This window comes from Harmonia axyridis, chromosome 4 (assembly GCF_914767665.1).
Source record: "Harmonia axyridis chromosome 4, icHarAxyr1.1, whole genome shotgun sequence".
In the NCBI taxonomy this organism is placed as follows: domain Eukaryota; kingdom Metazoa; phylum Arthropoda; class Insecta; order Coleoptera; family Coccinellidae; genus Harmonia; species Harmonia axyridis.
The window spans coordinates 31,260,298-31,278,519 of record NC_059504.1 but is presented as its reverse complement, the minus strand read 5'-3'; positions in this window follow the sequence as shown (position 1 = coordinate 31,278,519).

Genomic DNA, 18,222 nt, shown 5'->3' with positions numbered 1-18,222 from the left:
CGTAGATCACGAAAGTTTTTATATGAGGGTCTGCGACGAATAGTTTAGGAAATATAACGATTTTTATAGAGAGATTGAATTTTTATGGTTTTTTCCAAAAATTTCGACTTCAAATTTCTCCTAAACTATGGGGACTACGGAATATCGGTAAGCAGAGTTGGTATTGGCAGTTCATGATTATTCGAATTCCACTCACGAATGACAATATTTGAGTCGAAGAATTTTCTCGAATTTTCTCGAATTTTCCTTACCCCGGACCTTAAAAAATTGTAAAAAATTAAAAGTTCCTTCTTGGTAATAATATACCTCTTTTTCTATTGATCTGGTCATGTAGATCACGAAAGTTTTTATTTGAGGAGTCTGCGACGAATAGTTTAGGAGATATAACGATTTTTATAGAGAGATTGAATTTTCTCGAATTTTCCTTACCTTGAAAAATTGTAAAAAATTAAAAGATCTTTCTTGGTAATAAAATACCTCTTTTTCTAATGATCAGTTCACGTAGATCACGAAAGTTTTTATTTGAGGGTTCTGCGACGAATAGTTTAGGAGATATAACGTTTTTTGTAGAGAGATTGAATTTTCTCGAATTTTCCTTACCCCGGACCTTAAAAAATTGTAAAAAATTAAAAGTTCCTTCTTGGTGATAATATACCTCTTTTTCTATTGATCTGTTCACGTAGATCACGAAAGTTTTTATATGAGGGGTCTCCGACGAATAGTTTAGGAGATATAACGATTTTTATAGAGAGATTGAATTTTTACGGTTTTTTCCAAAAATTTCGACTTCAAATTTCTCCTAAACTATGGGGACTACGGAAAATCGGTAAGCAGAGTTGGTATTGGCAATTCATGATTATTCGAATTCCACTCACGAATGACAATATTTGAGTCGAAGAATTTTCTCGAATTTTCTCGAATTTTCCTTACCCCGGACCTTAAAAAATTGTAAAAAATTAAAAGTTCCTTCTTGGTAATAATATACCTCTTTTTCTATTGATCTGGTCACGTAGATCACGAAAGTTTTTATTTGAGGGGTTTGCGACGAATAGTTTAGGAGATATAACGATTTTTGTAGAGAGATTGAATTTTTACGGTTTTTTCCAAAAATTTCGAATTCAAATTTCTCCTAAACTATGGGGACTACGGAAAATCGTTAAGCAGAGTTGGTATTGGCAGTTCATGGTTATTCGAATCCCACTCTCGCCTGACAATATTTGATTCGAAAAATTTTCTCGAATTTTCTCGAATTTTCCTTACCCCGGACCTTAAAAAATTGTAAAAAATTAAAAGTTCCTTCTTGGTAATAATATACCTCTTTTTCTATTGATCAGGTCATGTAGATCACGAAAGTTTTTATTTGAGGAGTCTGCGACGAATAGTTTAGGAGATATAACGATTTTTATAGAGAGATTGAATTTTCTCGAATTTTCCTTACCCCGGACCTTGAAAAATTGTAAAAATTTAAAAGATCTTTCTTGGTAATAAAATACCTCTTTTTCTATTGATCTGTTCACGTAGATCACGAAAGTTTTTATATGAGGGGTCTGCGACGAATAGTTTAGGAGATATAACGATTTTTATAGAGAGATTGAATTTTTACGGTTTTTTCCAAAAATTTCGACTTCAAATTTCTCCTAAACTATGGGGACTACGGAAAATCGGTAAGCAGAGTTGGTATTGGCAGTTCATGATTATTCGAATTCCACTCACGTATGACAATATTTGAGTCGAAGAATTTTCTCGAATTTTCCTTACCTTGAAAAATTGTAAAAAATTAAAAGATCTTTCTTGGTAATAAAATACCTCTTTTTCTAATGATCAGTTCACGTAGATCACGAAAGTTTTTATTTGAGGGTTCTGCGACGAATAGTTTAGGAGATATAACGTTTTTTGTAGAGAGATTGAATTTTCTCGAATTTTCCTTACCCCGGACCTTAAAAAATTGTAAAAAATTAAAAGTTCCTTCTTGGTGATAATATACCTCTTTTTCTATTGATCTGTTCACGTAGATCACGAAAGTTTTTAAATGAGGGGTCTGCGACGAATAGTTTAGGAGATATAACGATTTTTATAGAGAGATTGAATTTTTACGGTTTTTTCCAAAAATTTCGACTTCAAATTTCTCCTAAACTATGGGGACTACGGAAAATCGGTAAGCAGAGTTGGTATTGGCAGTTCATGATTATTCGAATTCCACTCACGAATGACAATATTTGAGTCGAAGAATTTTCTCGAATTTTCCTTACCCCGGACCTTAAAAAATTGTAAAAAATTAAAAGTTCCTTCTTGGTAATAATATACCTCTTTTTCTATTGATCTGGTCACGTAGATCACGAAAGTTTTTATTTGAGGGGTTTGCGACGAATAGTTTAGGAGATATAACGATTTTTGTAGAGAGATTGAATTTTTACGGTTTTTTCCAAAAATTTCGAATTCGAATTTCTCCTAAACTATGGGGACTACGGAAAATCGGTAAACAGAGTTGGTATTGGCAGTTCATGGTTATTCGAATCCCATTCTCGCCTGACAATATTTGAGTCGAAAAATTTTCTCGAATTTTCTCGAATTTTCCTTACCCCGGACCTTAAAAAATTGTAAAAAATTAAAAGTTCCTTCTTGGTAATAATATACTTTTTTTTCTATTGATCTGGTCACGTAGATCACGAAAGTTTTTATTTGAGGGGTTTGCGACGAATAGTTTAGGAGATATAACGATTTTTGTAGAGAGATTGAATTTTTACGGTTTTTTCCAAAAATTTCGAATTCAAATTTCTCCTAAACTATAGGGACTACGGAAAATCGGTGAGCAGAGTTGGTATTGGCAGTTCATGGTTATTCGAATCCCACTCTCGCCTGACAATATTTGAGTCGAAAAATTTTCTCGAATTTTCTCGAATTTTCCTTACCCCGGACCTTAAAAAATTGTAAAAAATCAAAAGTTCCTTCTTGGTAATAATATACCTCTTTTTATATTGATCTGGTCATGTAGATCACGAAAGTTTTTATTTGAGGAGTCTGCGACGAATAGTTTAGGAGATATAACGATTTTTATAGAGAGATTGAATTTTCTCGAATTTTCCTTACCCCGGACCTTGAAAAATTGTAAAAAATTAAAAGATCTTTCTTGGTAATAAAATACCTCTTTTTCTATTGATCTGTTCACGTAGATCACGAAAGTTTTTATATGAGGGGTCTGCGACGAATAGTTTAGGAGATATAACGATTTCTATAGAGAGATTGAATTTTCTCGAATTTTCCTTAACTTGGACCTTAAAAAATTGTAAAAAATTGAAAGTTCCTTCTTGGTGATAATATACCTCTTTTTCTATTGATCTGTTCACGTAGATCACGAAAGTTTTTATATGAGGGGTCTGCGACGAATAGTTTAGGAGATATAACGATTTCTATAGAGAGATTGAATTTTTACGGTTTTTTCCAAAAATTTCGACTTCAAATTTCTGCTCAACTATGAGGACTACGGAAAATCGGTAAGCAGAGTTGGTATTGGCAGTTCATGATTATTCGAATTCCACTCACGAATGACAATATTTGAGTCGAAGAATTTTCTCGAATTTTTCTTACCCCGGACCTTGAAAAATTGTAAAAAATTAAAAGTTCCTTCTTGGTAATAATATAACTCTTTTTCTTTTGATCTGGTCACGTAGATCACGAAAGTTTTCATATGAGGGGTCTGCGACGAATAGTTTAGGAGATATAACGATTTTAGTAGAGAGATTGAATTTTTACGGTTTTTTCCAAAAATTTCGAATTCAAATTTCTCCTAAACTATGGGGACTACGGAAAATAGGTAAGCAGAGTTGGTATTGGCAGTTCATGATTATTCGAATTCCACTCACGAATGACAATATTTGAGTCGAAGAATTTTCTCGAATTTTTCTTACCCCGGACCTTGAAAAATTGTAAAAAATTAAAAGTTCCTTCTTGGTAATAATATAACTCTTTTTCTTTCGATCTGGTCACGTAGATCACGAAAGTTTTTATTTGAGGGGTCTGCGACGAATAGTTTAGGAGATATAACGATTTTTGTAGAGAGATTGAATTTTCTCGAATTTTCCTTAACTTGGACCTTAAAAAATTGTAAAAAATTGAAAGTTCCTTCTTGGTGATAATATACCTCTTTTTCTATTGATCTGTTCACGTAGATCACGAAAGTTTTTATATGAGGGGTCTGCGACGAATAGTTTAGGAGATATAACGATTTCAATAGAGAGATTGAATTTTTACGGTTTTTTCCAAAAATTTCGACTTCAAATTTCTGCTAAACTATGGGGACTACGGAAAATCGGTAAGCAGAGTTGGTATTGGCAGTTCATGATTATTCGAATTCCACTCACGAATGACAATATTTGAGTCGAAGAATTTTCTCGAATTTTTCTTACCCCGGACCTTGAAAAATTGTAAAAAATTAAAAGTTCCTTCTTGGTAATAATATAACTCTTTTTCTTTCGATCTGGTCACGTAGATCACGAAAGTTTTTATTTGAGGGGTCTGCGACGAATAGTTTAGGAGATATAACGATTTTTGTAGAGAGATTGAATTTTCTCGAATTTTCCTTAACTTGGACCTTAAAAAATTGTAAAAAATTGAAGGTTCCTTCTTGGTGATAATATACCTCTTTTTCTATTGATCTGTTCACGTAGATCACGAAAGTTTTTATATGAGGGGTCTGCGACGAATAGTTTAGGAGATATAACGATTTCTATAGAGAGATTGAATTTTTACGGTTTTTTCCAAAAATTTCGACTTCAAATTTCTCCTAAACTATGGGGACTACGGAAAATCGGTAAGCAGAGTTGGTATTGGCAGTTCATGATTATTCGAATTCCACTCACGAATGACAATATTTGAGTCGAAGAATTTTCTCGAATTTTCTCGAATTTTCCTTACCCCGGACCTTAAAAAATTGTAAAAAATTAAAAGTTCCTTCTTGGTAATAATATACCTCTTTTTCTATTGATCTGGTCACGTAGATCACGAAAGTTTTTATTTGAGGGGTTTGCGACGAATAGTTTAGGAGATATAACGATTTTTGTAGAGAGATTGAATTTTTACGGTTTTTTCCAAAAATTTCGAATTCGAATTTCTCCTAAACTATGGGGACTACGGAAAATCGGTAAGCAGAGTTGGTATTGGCAGTTCATGATTATTCGAATTCCACTCACGAATGACAATATTTGAGTCGAAGAATTTTCTCGAATTTTCCTTACCCCGGACCTTGAAAAATTGTAAAAAATTAAAAGTTCCTTCTTGGTAATAATATAACTCTTTTTCTTTCGATCTGGTCACGTAGATCACGAAAGTTTTCATATGAGGGGTCTGCGACGAATCGTTTAGGAGATATAACGATTTTAGTAGAGAGATTGAATTTTCTCGAATTTTCCTTACCCCGGACCTTAAAAAATTGTAAAAAATTAAAAGTTCCTTCTTGGTGATAATATACCTCTTTTTCTATTGATCTGTTCACGTAGATCACGAAAGTTTTTAAATGAGGGGTCTGCGACGAATAGTTTAGGAGATATAACGATTTTTATAGAGAGATTGAATTTTTACGGTTTTTTCCAAAAATTTCGACTTCAAATTTCTCCTAAACTATGGGGACTACGGAAAATCGGTAAGCAGAGTTGGTATTGGCAGTTCATGATTATTCGAATTCCACTCACGAATGACAATATTTGAGTCGAAGAATTTTCTCGAATTTTCTCGAATTTTCCTTACCCCGGACCTTAAAAAATTGTAAAAAATTAAAAGTTCCTTCTTGGTAATAATATACCTCTTTTTTTATTGATCTGGTCACGTAGATCACGAAAGTTTTTATTTGAGGGGTTTGCGACGAATAGTTTAGGAGATATAACGATTTTTGTAGAGAGATTGAATTTTTACGGTTTTTTCCAAAAATTTCGAATTCGAATTTCTCCTAAACTATGGGGACTACGGAAAATCGGTAAGCAGAGTTGGTATTGGCAGTTCATGGTTATTCGAATCCCACTCTCGCCTGACAATATTTGAGTCGAAAAATTTTCTCGAATTTTCTCGAATTTTCCTTACCCCGGACCTTAAAAAATTGTAAAAAATTAAAAGTTCCTTCTTGGTAATAATATACTTTTTTTTCTATTGATCTGGTCACGTAGATCACGAAAGTTTTTATTTGAGGGGTTTGCGACGAATAGTTTAGCAGATATAACGATTTTTGTAGAGAGATTGAATTTTTACGGTTTTTTCCAAAAATTTCGAATTCAAATTTCTCCTAAACTATAGGGACTACGGAAAATCGGTGAGCAGAGTTGGTATTGGCAGTTCATGGTTATTCGAATCCCACTCTCGCCTGACAATATTTGAGTCGAAAAATTTTCTCGAATTTTCTCGAATTTTCCTTACCCCGGACCTTAAAAAATTGTAAAAAATCAAAAGTTCCTTCTTGGTTATAATATACCTCTTTTTCTATTGATCTGGTCATGTAGATCACGAAAGTTTTTATTTGAGGAGTCTGCGACGAATAGTTTAGGAGATATAACGATTTTTATAGAGAGATTGAATTTTCTCGAATTTTCCTTACTCCGGACCTTGAAAAATTGTAAAAAATTAAAAGATCTTTCTTGGTAATAAAATACCTCTTTTTCTATTGATCTGTTCACGTAGATCACGAAAGTTTTTATTTGAGGGGTCTGCGACGAATAGTTCAGGAGATATAACGATTTTTGTAGAGAGATTGAATTTTCTCGAATTTTCCTTACCCCGGACCTTAAAAAATTGTAAAAAATTAAAAGTTCCTTCTTGGTGATAATATACCTCTTTTTCTATTGATCTGTTCACGTAGATCACGAAAGTTTTTATATGAGGGGTCTGCGACGAATAGTTTAGGAAATATAACGATTTTTATAGAGAGATTGAATTTTTATGGTTTTTTCCAAAAATTTCGACTTCAAATTTCTCCTAAACTATGGGGACTACGGAATATCGGTAAGCAGAGTTGGTATTGGCAGTTCATGATTATTCGAATTCCACTCACGAATGACAATATTTGAGTCGAAGAATTTTCTCGAATTTTCTCGAATTTTCCTTACCCCGGACCTTAAAAAATTGTAAAAAATTAAAAGTTCCTTCTTGGTAATAATATACCTCTTTTTCTATTGATCTGGTCATGTAGATCACGAAAGTTTTTATTTGAGGAGTCTGCGACGAATAGTTTAGGAGATATAACGATTTTTATAGAGAGATTGAATTTTCTCGAATTTTCCTTACCTTGAAAAATTGTAAAAAATTAAAAGATCTTTCTTGGTAATAAAATACCTCTTTTTCTAATGATCAGTTCACGTAGATCACGAAAGTTTTTATTTGAGGGTTCTGCGACGAATAGTTTAGGAGATATAACGTTTTTTGTAGAGAGATTGAATTTTCTCGAATTTTCCTTACCCCGGACCTTAAAAAATTGTAAAAAATTAAAAGTTCCTTCTTGGTGATAATATACCTCTTTTTCTATTGATCTGTTCACGTAGATCACGAAAGTTTTTATATGAGGGGTCTCCGACGAATAGTTTAGGAGATATAACGATTTTTATAGAGAGATTGAATTTTTACGGTTTTTTCCAAAAATTTCGACTTCAAATTTCTCCTAAACTATGGGGACTACGGAAAATCGGTAAGCAGAGTTGGTATTGGCAATTCATGATTATTCGAATTCCACTCACGAATGACAATATTTGAGTCGAAGAATTTTCTCGAATTTTCTCGAATTTTCCTTACCCCGGACCTTAAAAAATTGTAAAAAATTAAAAGTTCCTTCTTGGTAATAATATACCTCTTTTTCTATTGATCTGGTCACGTAGATCACGAAAGTTTTTATTTGAGGGGTTTGCGACGAATAGTTTAGGAGATATAACGATTTTTGTAGAGAGATTGAATTTTTACGGTTTTTTCCAAAAATTTCGAATTCAAATTTCTCCTAAACTATGGGGACTACGGAAAATCGGTAAGCAGAGTTGGTATTGGCAGTTCATGGTTATTCGAATCCCACTCTCGCCTGACAATATTTGATTCGAAAAATTTTCTCGAATTTTCCTTACCCCGGACCTTAAAAAATTGTAAAAAATTAAAAGTTCCTTCTTGGTAATAATATACCTCTTTTTCTATTGATCAGGTCATGTAGATCACGAAAGTTTTTATTTGAGGAGTCTGCGACGAATAGTTTAGGAGATATAACGATTTTTATAGAGAGATTGAATTTTCTCGAATTTTCCTTACCCCGGACCTTGAAAAATTGTAAAAATTTAAAAGATCTTTCTTGGTAATAAAATACCTCTTTTTCTATTGATCTGTTCACGTAGATCACGAAAGTTTTTAAATGAGGGGTCTGCGACGAATAGTTTAGGAGATATAACGATTTTTATAGAGAGATTGAATTTTTACGGTTTTTTCCAAAAATTTCGACTTCAAATTTCTCCTAAACTATGGGGACTACGGAAAATCGGTAAGCAGAGTTGGTATTGGCAGTTCATGATTATTCGAATTCCACTCACGAATGACAATATTTGAGTCGAAGAATTTTCTCGAATTTTCCTTACCCCGGACCTTAAAAAATTGTAAAAAATTAAAAGTTCCTTCTTGGTAATAATATACCTCTTTTTCTATTGATCTGGTCACGTAGATCACGAAAGTTTTTATTTGAGGGGTTTGCGACGAATAGTTTAGGAGATATAACGATTTTTGTAGAGAGATTGAATTTTTACGGTTTTTTCCAAAAATTTCGAATTCGAATTTCTCCTAAACTATGGGGACTACGGAAAATCGGTAAACAGAGTTGGTATTGGCAGTTCATGGTTATTCGAATCCCATTCTCGCCTGACAATATTTGAGTCGAAAAATTTTCTCGAATTTTCTCGAATTTTCCTTACCCCGGACCTTAAAAAATTGTAAAAAATTAAAAGTTCCTTCTTGGTAATAATATACTTTTTTTTCTATTGATCTGGTCACGTAGATCACGAAAGTTTTTATTTGAGGGGTTTGCGACGAATAGTTTAGGAGATATAACGATTTTTGTAGAGAGATTGAATTTTTACGGTTTTTTCCAAAAATTTCGAATTCAAATTTCTCCTAAACTATAGGGACTACGGAAAATCGGTGAGCAGAGTTGGTATTGGCAGTTCATGGTTATTCGAATCCCACTCTCGCCTGACAATATTTGAGTCGAAAAATTTTCTCGAATTTTCTCGAATTTTCCTTACCCCGGACCTTAAAAAATTGTAAAAAATCAAAAGTTCCTTCTTGGTAATAATATACCTCTTTTTATATTGATCTGGTCATGTAGATCACGAAAGTTTTTATTTGAGGAGTCTGCGACGAATAGTTTAGGAGATATAACGATTTTTATAGAGAGATTGAATTTTCTCGAATTTTCCTTACCCCGGACCTTGAAAAATTGTAAAAAATTAAAAGATCTTTCTTGGTAATAAAATACCTCTTTTTCTATTGATCTGTTCACGTAGATCACGAAAGTTTTTATTTGAGGGGTCTGCGACGAATAGTTCAGGAGATATAACGATTTTTGTAGAGAGATTGAATTTTCTCGAATTTTCCTTACCCCGGACCTTAAAAAATTGTAAAAAATTAAAAGTTCCTTCTTGGTGATAATATACCTCTTTTTCTATTGATCTGTTCACGTAGATCACGAAAGTTTTTATATGAGGGGTCTGCGACGAATAGTTTAGGAGATATAACGATTTTTATAGAGAGATTGAATTTTTACGGTTTTTTCCAAAAATTTCGACTTCAAATTTCTCCTAAACTATGGGGACTACGGAATATCGGTAAGCAGAGTTGGTATTGGCAGTTCATGATTATTCGAATTCCACTCACGAATGACAATATTTGAGTCGAAGAATTTTCTCGAATTTTCTCGAATTTTCCTTACCCCGGACCTTAAAAAATTGTAAAAAATTCAAAGTTCCTTCTTGGTAATAATATACCTCTTTTTCTATTGATCTGGTCATGTAGATCACGAAAGTTTTTATTTGAGGAGTCTGCGACGAATAGTTTAGGAGATATAACGATTTTTATAGAGAGATTGAATTTTCTCGAATTTTCCTTACCGCGGACCTTGAAAAATTGTAAAAAATTAAAAGATCTTTCTTGGTAATAAAATACCTCTTTTTCTAATGATCAGTTCACGTAGATCACGAAAGTTTTTATTTGAGGGTTCTGCGACGAATAGTTTAGGAGATATAACGATTTTTGTAGAGAGATTGAATTTTCTCGAATTTTCCTTACCCCGGACCTTAAAAAATTGTAAAAAATTAAAAGTTCCTTCTTGGTGATAATATACCTCTTTTTCTATTGATCTGTTCACGTAGATCACGAAAGTTTTTATATGAGGGGTCTCCGACGAATAGTTTAGGAGATATAACGATTTTTATAGAGAGATTGAATTTTTACGGTTTTTTCCAAAAATTTCGACTTCAAATTTCTCCTAAACTATGGGGACTACGGAAAATCGGTAAGCAGAGTTGGTATTGGCAATTCATGATTATTCGAATTCCACTCACGAATGACAATATTTGAGTCGAAGAATTTTCTCGAATTTTCTCGAATTCTCCTTACCCCGGACCTTAAAAAATTGTAAAAAATTAAAAGTTCCTTCTTGGTACTAATATACCTCTTTTTCTATTGATCTGGTCACGTAGATCACGAAAGTTTTTATTTGAGGGGTTTGCGACGAATAGTTTAGGAGATATAACGATTTTTGTAGAGAGATTGAATTTTTACGGTTTTTTCCAAAAATTTCGAATTCAAATTTCTCCTAAACTATGGGGACTACGGAAAATCGGTAAGCAGAGTTGGTATTGGCAGTTCATGGTTATTCGAATCCCACTCTCGCCTGACAATATTTGATTCGAAAAATTTTCTCGAATTTTCTCGAATTTTCCTTACCCCGGACCTTAAAAAATTGTAAAAAATTAAAAGTTCCTTCTTGGTAATAATATACCTCTTTTTCTATTGATCTGGTCATGTAGATCACGAAAGTTTTTATTTGAGGAGTCTGCGACGAATAGTTTAGGAGATATAACGATTTTTATAGAGAGATTGAATTTTCTCGAATTTTCCTTACCCCGGACCTTGAAAAATTGTAAAAATTTAAAAGATCTTTCTTGGTAATAAAATACCTCTTTTTCTATTGATCTGTTCACGTAGATCACGAAAGTTTTTATTTGAGGGGTCTGCGACGAATAGTTTAGGAGATATAACGATTTTTGTAGAGAGATTGAATTTTCTCGAATTTTCCTTACCCCGGACCTTAAAAAATTGTAAAAAATTCAAAGTTCCTTCTTGGTAATAATATACCTCTTTTTCTATTGATCTGGTCACGTAGATCACGAAAGTTTTTATTTGAGGGGTTTGCGACGAATAGTTTAGGAGATATAACGATTTTTGTAGAGAGATTGAATTTTTACGGTTTTTTCCAAAAATTTCGAATTCAAATTTCTCCTAAACTATGGGGACTACGGAAAATCGGTAAGCAGAGTTGGTATTGGCAGTTCATGATTATTCGAATTCCACTCACGAATGACAATATTTGAGTCGAAGAATTTTCTCGAATTTTTCTTACCCCGGACCTTGAAAAATTGTAAAAAATAAAAAGTTCCTTCTTGGTAATAATATACCTCTTTTTCTATTGATCTGGTCATGTAGATCACGAAAGTTTTTATTTGAGGAGTCTGCGACGAATAGTTTAGGAGATATAACGATTTTTATAGAGAGATTGAATTTTCTCGAATTTTCCTTACCCCGGACCTTGAAAAATTGTAAAAAATTGAAAGATCTTTCTTGGTAATAAAATACCTCTTTTTCTATTGATCTGTTCACGTAGATCACGAAAGTTTTTATTTGAGGGGTCTGCGACGAATAGTTTAGGAGATATAACGATTTTTGTAGAGATATTGAATTTTCTCGAATTTTCCTTAACCCGGACCTTAAAAAATTGTGAAAAATTAAAAGTTCCTTCTTGGTGATAATAATCCTCTTTTTCTATTGATCTGTTCACGTAGATCACGAAAGTTTTTATGAGAGGTCTGCGACGAATAGTTTAGGAGATATAACGATTTTTCTAGAGAGATTGAATTTTTACGGTTTTTTCCAAAAATTTCGACTTCAAATTTCTCCTAAACTATGGGGACTACGGAAAATCGGTAAGCAGAGTTGGTATTGGCAGTTCATGATTATTCGAATTCCACTCACGAATGACAATATTTGAGTCGAAGAATTTTCTCGAATTTTTCTTACCCCGGACCTTAAAAAATTGTAAAAAATTAAAAGTTCCTTCTTGGTAATAATATAACTCTTTTTCTTTTGATCTGGTCACGTAGACCACGAAAGTTTTCATATGAGGGGTCTGCGACGAATAGTTTAGGAGATATAACGATTTTAGTAGAGAGATTGAATTTTTACGGTTTTTTCCAAAAATTTCGAATTCAAATTTCTCCTAAACTATGGGGACTACGGAAAATAGGTAAGCAGAGTTGGTATTGGCAGTTCATGATTATTCGAATTCCACTCACGAATGACAATATTTGAGTCGAAGAATTTTCTCGAATTTTCCTTACCCCGGACCTTAAAAAATTGTAAAAAATTAAAAGTTCCTTCTTGGTAATAATATACCTCTTTTTCTATTGATCTGGTCACGTAGATCACGAAAGTTTTTATTTGAGGGGTTTGCGACGAATAGTTTAGGAGATATAACGATTTTTTTAGAGAGATTGAATTTTTACGGTTTTTTCCAGAAATTTCGAATTCAAATTTCTCCTAAACTATGGGGACTACGGAAAATCGGTAAGAAGAGTTGGTATTGGCAGTTCATGATTATTCGAATTCCACTCACGAATGACAATATTTGAGTCGAAGAATTTTCTCGAATTTTTCTTACCCCGGACCTTGAAAAATTGTAAAAAATTAAAAGTTCCTTCTTGGTAATAATATACCTCTTTTTCTATTGATCTGGTCACGTAGATCACGAAAGTTTTCATATGAGGGGTCTGCGACGAATAGTTTAGGAGATATAACGATTTTAGTAGAGAGATTGAATTTTTACGGTTTTTTCCAAAAATTTCGAATTCAAATTTCTCCTAAACTATGGGGACTACGGAAAATAGGTAAGCAGAGTTGGTATTGGCAGTTCATGGTTATTCGAATCCCACTCTCGCCTGACAATATTTGATTCGAAAAATTTTCTCGAATTTTCTCGAATTTTCCTTACCCCGGACCTTAAAAAATTGTAAAAAATTAAAAGTTCCTTCTTGGTAATAATATACCTCTTTTTCTATTGATCTGGTCATGTAGATCACGAAAGTTTTTATTTGAGGAGTCTGCGACGAATAGTTTAGGAGATATAACGATTTTTATAGAGAGATTGAATTTTCTCGAATTTTCCTTACCCCGGACCTTGAAAAATTGTAAAAATTTAAAAGATCTTTCTTGGTAATAAAATACCTCTTTTTCTATTGATCTGTTCACGTAGATCACGAAAGTTTTTATTTGAGGGGTCTGCGACGAATAGTTCAGGAGATATAACGATTTTTGTAGAGAGATTGAATTTTCTCGAATTTTCCTTACCCCGGACCTTAAAAAATTGTAAAAAATTAAAAGTTCCTTCTTGGTAATAATATACCTCTTTTTCTATTGATCTGGTCACGTAGATCACGAAAGTTTTCATATGAGGGGTCTGCGACGAATAGTTTAGGAGATATAACGATTTTAGTAGAGAGATTGAATTTTTACGGTTTTTTCCAAAAATTTCGAATTCAAATTTCTCCTAAACTATGGGGACTACGGAAAATAGGTAAGCAGAGTTGGTATTGGCAGTTGATGATTATTCGAATTCCACTCACGAATGACAATATTTGAGTCGAAGAATTTTCTCGAATTTTTCTTACCCCGGACCTTGAAAAATTGTAAAAAATTAAAAGTTCCTTCTTGGTAATAATATACCTCTTCTTCTATTGATCTGGTCACGTAGATCACGAAAGTTTTTATTTGAGGGGTTTGCGGCGAATAGTTTAGGAGATATAACGATTTTTGTAGAGAAATTGAATTTTTACGGTTTTTTCCAAAAATTTCGAATTCAAATTTCTCCTAAACTATGGGGACTACGGAAAATCGGTAAGCAGAGTTGGTATTGGCAGTTCATGTTTATTCGAATCCCACACTCGCCTGACAATATTTGAGTCGAAAAATTTTCTCGAATTTTCTCGAATTTTCCTTACCCCGGACCTTAAAAAATTGTAAAAAATTAAAAGTTTTTTCTTGGTAATAATATACCTCTTCTTCTATTGATCTGGTCATGTAGATCACGAAAGTTTTTATTTGAGGAGTCTGCGACGAATAGTTTAGGAGATATAACGATTTTTGTAGAGAGATTGAATTTTCTCGAATTTTCCTTACCCCGGACCTTAAAAAATTGTAAAAAATTAAAAGTTCCTTCGTGGTGATAATATACCTCTTTTTCTATTGATCTGTTCACGTAGATCACGAAAGTTTTTATATGAGGAGTCTGCGACGAATAGTTTAGGACATATAACGATTTTTGTAGAGAGATTGAATTTTCTCGAATTTTCCTTACCCCAGACCTTAAAAAATTGTAAAAAATTAAAAGTTCCTTCTTGGTAATAATATAACTCTTTTTCTTTTGATCTGGTCACGTAGATCACGAAAGTTTTCATATGAGGGGTCTGCGACGAATAGTTTAGGAGATATAACGATTTTAGTAGAGAGATTGAATTTTCTCGAATTTTCCTTACCCCGGACCTTGAAAAATTGTAAAAATTTAAAAGATCTTTCTTGGTAATAAAATACCTCTTTTTCTATTGATCTGTTCACGTAGATCACGAAAGTTTTTAAATGAGGGGTCTGCGACGAATAGTTTAGGAGATATAACGATTTTTATAGAGAGATTGAATTTTTACGGTTTTTTCCAAAAATTTCGACTTCAAATTTCTCCTAAACTATGGGGACTACGGAAAATCGGTAAGCAGAGTTGGTATTGGCAGTTCATGATTATTCGAATTCCACTCACGATTGACAATATTTGAGTCGAAGAATTTTCTCGAATTTTCCTTACCCCGGACCTTAAAAAATTGTAAAAAATTAAAAGTTCCTTCTTGGTAATAATATACCTCTTTTTCTATTGATCTGGTCACGTAGATCACGAAAGTTTTTATTTGAGGGGTTTGCGACGAATAGTTTAGGAGATATAACGATTTTTGTAGAGAGATTGAATTTTTACGGTTTTTTCCAAAAATTTCGAATTCGAATTTCTCCTAAACTATGGGGACTACGGAAAATCGGTAAACAGAGTTGGTATTGGCAGTTCATGGTTATTCGAATCCCATTCTCGCCTGACAATATTTGAGTCGAAAAATTTTCTCGAATTTTCTCGAATTTTCCTTACCCCGGACCTTAAAAAATTGTAAAAAATTAAAAGTTCCTTCTTGGTAATAATATACTTTTTTTTCTATTGATCTGGTCACGTAGATCACGAAAGTTTTTATTTGAGGGGTTTGCGACGAATAGTTTAGGAGATATAACGATTTTTGTAGAGAGATTGAATTTTTACGGTTTTTTCCAAAAATTTCGAATTCAAATTTCTCCTAAACTATAGGGACTACGGAAAATCGGTGAGCAGAGTTGGTATTGGCAGTTCATGGTTATTCGAATCCCACTCTCGCCTGACAATATTTGAGTCGAAAAATTTTCTCGAATTTTCTCGAATTTTCCTTACCCCGGACCTTAAAAAATTGTAAAAAATCAAAAGTTCCTTCTTGGTGATAATATACCTCTTTTTATATTGATCTGGTCATGTAGATCACGAAAGTTTTTATTTGAGGAGTCTGCGACGAATAGTTTAGGAGATATAACGATTTTTATAGAGAGATTGAATTTTCTCGAATTTTCCTTACCCCGGACCTTGAAAAATTGTAAAAAATTAAAAGATCTTTCTTGGTAATAAAATACCTCTTTTTCTATTGATCTGTTCACGTAGATCACGAAAGTTTTTATTTGAGGGGTCTGCGACGAATAGTTCAGGAGATATAACGATTTTTGTAGAGAGATTGAATTTTCTCGAATTTTCCTTACCCCGGACCTTAAAAAATTGTAAAAAATTAAAAGTTCCTTCTTGGTGATAATATACCTCTTTTTCTATTGATCTGTTCACGTAGATCACGAAAGTTTTTATATGAGGGGTCTGCGACGAATAGTTTAGGAGATATAACGATTTTTATAGAGAGATTGAATTTTTACGGTTTTTTCCAAAAATTTCGACTTCAAATTTCTCCTAAACTATGGGGACTACGGAATATCGGTAAGCAGAGTTGGTATTGGCAGTTCATGATTATTCGAATTCCACTCACGAATGACAATATTTGAGTCGAAGAATTTTCTCGAATTTTCTCGAATTTTCCTTACCCCGGACCTTAAAAAATTGTAAAAAATTCAAAGTTCCTTCTTGGTAATAATATACCTCTTTTTCTATTGATCTGGTCATGTAGATCACGAAAGTTTTTATTTGAGGAGTCTGCGACGAATAGTTTAGGAGATATAACGATTTTTATAGAGAGATTGAATTTTCTCGAATTTTCCTTACCGCGGACCTTGAAAAATTGTAAAAAATTAAAAGATCTTTCTTGGTAATAAAATACCTCTTTTTCTAATGATCAGTTCACGTAGATCACGAAAGTTTTTATTTGAGGGTTCTGCGACGAATAGTTTAGGAGATATAACGATTTTTGTAGAGAGATTGAATTTTCTCGAATTTTCCTTACCCCGGACCTTAAAAAATTGTAAAAAATTAAAAGTTCCTTCTTGGTGATAATATACCTCTTTTTCTATTGATCTGTTCACGTAGATCACGAAAGTTTTTATATGAGGGGTCTCCGACGAATAGTTTAGGAGATATAACGATTTTTATAGAGAGATTGAATTTTTACGGTTTTTCCAAAAATTTCGACTTCAAATTTCTCCTAAACTATGGGGACTACGGAAAATCGGTAAGCAGAGTTGGTATTGGCAATTCATGATTATTCGAATTCCACTCACGAATGACAATATTTGAGTCGAAGAATTTTCTCGAATTTTCTCGAATTCTCCTTACCCCGGACCTTAAAAAATTGTAAAAAATTAAAAGTTCCTTCTTGGTACTAATATACCTCTTTTTCTATTGATCTGGTCACGTAGATCACGAAAGTTTTTATTTGAGGGGTTTGCGACGAATAGTTTAGGAGATATAACGATTTTTGTAGAGAGATTGAATTTTTACGGTTTTTTCCAAAAATTTCGAATTCAAATTTCTCCTAAACTATGGGGACTACGGAAAATCGGTAAGCAGAGTTGGTATTGGCAGTTCATGGTTATTCGAATCCCACTCTCGCCTGACAATATTTGATTCGAAAAATTTTCTCGAATTTTCTCGAATTTTCCTTACCCCGGACCTTAAAAAATTGTAAAAAATTAAAAGTTCCTTCTTGGTAATAATATACCTCTTTTTCTATTGATCTGGTCATGTAGATCACGAAAGTTTTTATTTGAGGAGTCTGCGACGAATAGTTTAGGAGATATAACGATTTTTATAGAGAGATTGAATTTTCTCGAATTTTCCTTACCCCGGACCTTGAAAAATTGTAAAAATTTAAAAGATCTTTCTTGGTAATAAAATACCTCTTTTTCTATTGATCTGTTCACGTAGATCACGAAAGTTTTTATTTGAGGGGTCTGCGACGAATAGTTTAGGAGATATAACGATTTTTGTAGAGAGATTGAATTTTCTCGAATTTTCCTTACCCCGGACCTTAAAAAATTGTAAAAAATTCAAAGTTCCTTCTTGGTAATAATATACCTCTTTTTCTATTGATCTGGTCACGTAGATCACGAAAGTTTTTATTTGAGGGGTTTGCGACGAATAGTTTAGGAGATATAACGATTTTTGTAGAGAGATTGAATTTTTACGGTTTTTTCCAAAAATTTCGAATTCAAATTTCTCCTAAACTATGGGGACTACGGAAAATCGGTAAGCAGAGTTGGTATTGGCAGTTCATGATTATTCGAATTCCACTCACGAATGACAATATTTGAGTCGAAGAATTTTCTCGAATTTTTCTTACCCCGGACCTTGAAAAATTGTAAAAAATAAAAAGTTCCTTCTTGGTAATAATATACCTCTTT